The sequence below is a fragment of the Lathyrus oleraceus genome, chromosome 7 (assembly GCF_024323335.1).
Source record: "Lathyrus oleraceus cultivar Zhongwan6 chromosome 7, CAAS_Psat_ZW6_1.0, whole genome shotgun sequence".
NCBI classification, from domain to species: domain Eukaryota; kingdom Viridiplantae; phylum Streptophyta; class Magnoliopsida; order Fabales; family Fabaceae; genus Lathyrus; species Lathyrus oleraceus.
The window spans coordinates 191872066-191874896 of NC_066585.1; the positions used below are offsets into that span (position 1 = coordinate 191872066).

The window sequence follows — 2831 nt, forward strand, 5'->3', positions numbered from 1 at the left end:
TCATCTAAAGGTTAATCAAATGATATGTATAAACCCTAAGCTAGGGGTTCATGCAACATTAGGATCAAATTAATAATCTATAAAATATCACATGAAAAACAATGATTAAACATGATCAATTAATTTAAATCAAGCCCTAATCTAAGGGAACATGATGTTCTATCACTGAATCCTATGGTTGAAAGAGTCAATTTACATGGGTGATCAATTTGGAAATTAATTCTAAAATAAAAATCTATTTAAAATTAGTTATTCTAATTATCTCTAATTTTCTAACTAAAACAATTAATTCTAATACATTAAAATTCTAATTCTAATTAAATTCTAAAATATAATCAAGTTAATCCTAATTAAAATTCCCTAATTAGACTAATTAACAAAAGTTAAAAAGGCTAAAAAACAATTAACAATAAAATCACAAAAACAAATAACAAAAATGGGCCCGAAGGGGAGTACATGCCCTGAAACACGGGTATGCAAATCAGAAATGCGCTTGGGCCCTGGGTCAAAGGCCCAAACGAAACTCAACTCAAAATGAGGAGGTGCAACCATTGCAGGTGGTGTGGATAGCAGGGAACAATAGGCTTTGGGTGAAAAGCCAGCCCAAACGCGAGGGGACTAATGCGTCTGATCATGCACATGTTTCACATGTCAAAGCTTTCAAGTTCAAATGAAAAATTCCCTCTTCATCTGAAAAGCTCTCCTCCGACACACCGAAATTCTCCACCGGCGGCGGAGGAGCCTAAACCACCAACTCTAAGCACCAAACTACTCGCTTTAATGTCTTGACCCTAAATCTAACACTCATTTTTACTAATTCTTCTCCTAACATTAAAACCGTAGTGAATTGCACACAAACCCGATGCAGGTCACTGGAATATCAGGTACATTCCTCTGAAAACTTCTTCTTCGAATCTGAGTACTCGTTCTTATACTTCTTCTTCAACTTTATCTTTCTTCCACTGTGTGTATGCGAGATTGAAACTTATGTAGAGTGACGAGAGAATTGGGATAGGAGAGTGATGGTGATGAGAGGGTGATTCTAATTGGAGAGTGAAATCTCTAGATTCGTGTGATTTGAAGGGTTGAATGAATCTGTGAAACGTTTTCTGAATGAAGAGTGAAGTGAGGGATTTATAGAGACGGAGGAGCTAACCGAATTGGTCAGGTTGGGCAGTTAGTTAAGAGATGTTAGGGCAACTGTGACTGTTAATGAATTTCATGGAGGAAATTGTTATGATTTGTTAACTCGGTTAGACTTCTGTTAGCGACTGAGCTGAAGTGTGACAATCATGATTAAGTTCAATTTTCTGCAAGTCAACTTGATCTTCGGTTAGATTTCGGTTCAGTTAGTGGATGCAGTTAAGTGAAACTGTTAATTTGGACGTGCATGTTAGTAGTAGGTTAATTGTCAATTGGTTAGTTCAATTATTAAGCAATTAGCAGTTAATGTCAAATCGGATGAACTGCTATGATGCATTCACATTGCAGCTTTGCTGAAACAATGTTAGTGATGAATGTTGCGTTGCAGCCATGTAAGTGTGTTGTATGCTGCTGCAAAATTTCCATGCTTGCAATATTTAAAATGTTAGATGAATTTGGTTGAATGCCTAAATTGGTGATGTTATCTATTGCTAATCTATGAACTGTTTTTGGAAACTTGTTGAAAATGGACTACAAAATATTTTAATGCATTGTTCTGTTAATCCATTACACTTGTTTTACTGCTACTGACTGTTAGTGATCAAAACCATGATTGCTTGCAAATTGAATTTTAGAAACAATTATAATGTCACTTGTTTTGGATATTTTATTAACTTTGATTCCATGGTATAGGTGAAAAAATGCAATGGTTAAGTGCAGGTTGTTTGTGAGTTTGGTATGTATGCATTTATGCTATGTCCATGCCTTTGAATGAGTGCATCGATATGAGTTTACATGGGTGCATTGGATACATGTGGGCTAATGTACATATTGCTTATGATTGAGTGCATGTTTTCCTTGGTTTGTGCCAAGACAAGACTTTGGTTAGGCAAGACAATAAGCATGAGCAAGGCATGGCCAAGTGAAGTACAAAGAATGAGCTTCCTTGCTTAGGAAGCCAATGTGATGATGGAAGCTTATGAAATAATGTAAAAATGAAGATGTGATGTAATTAGTATTGGGTTTAGGAAAAAAGATGATGGTTGACACTGGCCAACTGATTGACCAAAAAAATCAACAGTTGACCAAAAGTCAACATTTGTAAAAATATAAATTTTCTTTATTTTTATTTTGTAATGGACATGTTTATACTATTTTAAGAATGAATGACCAATATTAGGATGAAATGCTCCATGATTGTATGTAAACAATTTGATTCTTTGAATGGATTTCATCTAAAAACCAAGTTTAATCCATGACTAGAAGTAAATGAATTAATGCCCCTTGAGAACATTTGGATCATGCATGATAAATCAAGGATTAAATGGACTAGAACAAAGGGATGGGCCAAGGGTTAATAGTTTGCAATGCACAATGAGTCATAATAGGACAATGAAGCACAATGGACCAAAAGATTAAGAACCAATGCAATCATGAATCAATGACCATGGACCTCTGAATTTGAAAGCACCTTGGGCCTAAAACCAATGTGTCATACGGTGAACTGGACTTTTTTGTGGTTTTAATCGCAATGTCGCGGTTAGCAAGAGTCGTCACCGACTTTTCTTTTATCCAATAAGGAAAGGTGGAAAAGAACAGGAAAGACCTTAATTTAGATTTTGGGTTCGGGAGGTACATTATACAAAGGGAAGGTGTTAGCACCCTTTGTATCCATGGTTATCCATGGG

The 2831-nt window shown here is 35.6% G+C and overlaps 1 long non-coding RNA gene across 1 annotated transcript; it reads left to right on the plus strand.

Moving 5' to 3' along the window:
- Positions 1-648: 648 nt before the first annotated feature.
- On the plus strand, positions 649-2266 carry LOC127106429 (uncharacterized). Its single transcript, XR_007795386.1, has 2 exons — positions 649-884; positions 1837-2266. It is a non-coding gene; the product is annotated as an uncharacterized LOC127106429 (long non-coding RNA).
- Positions 2267-2831: the final 565 nt, after the last annotated feature.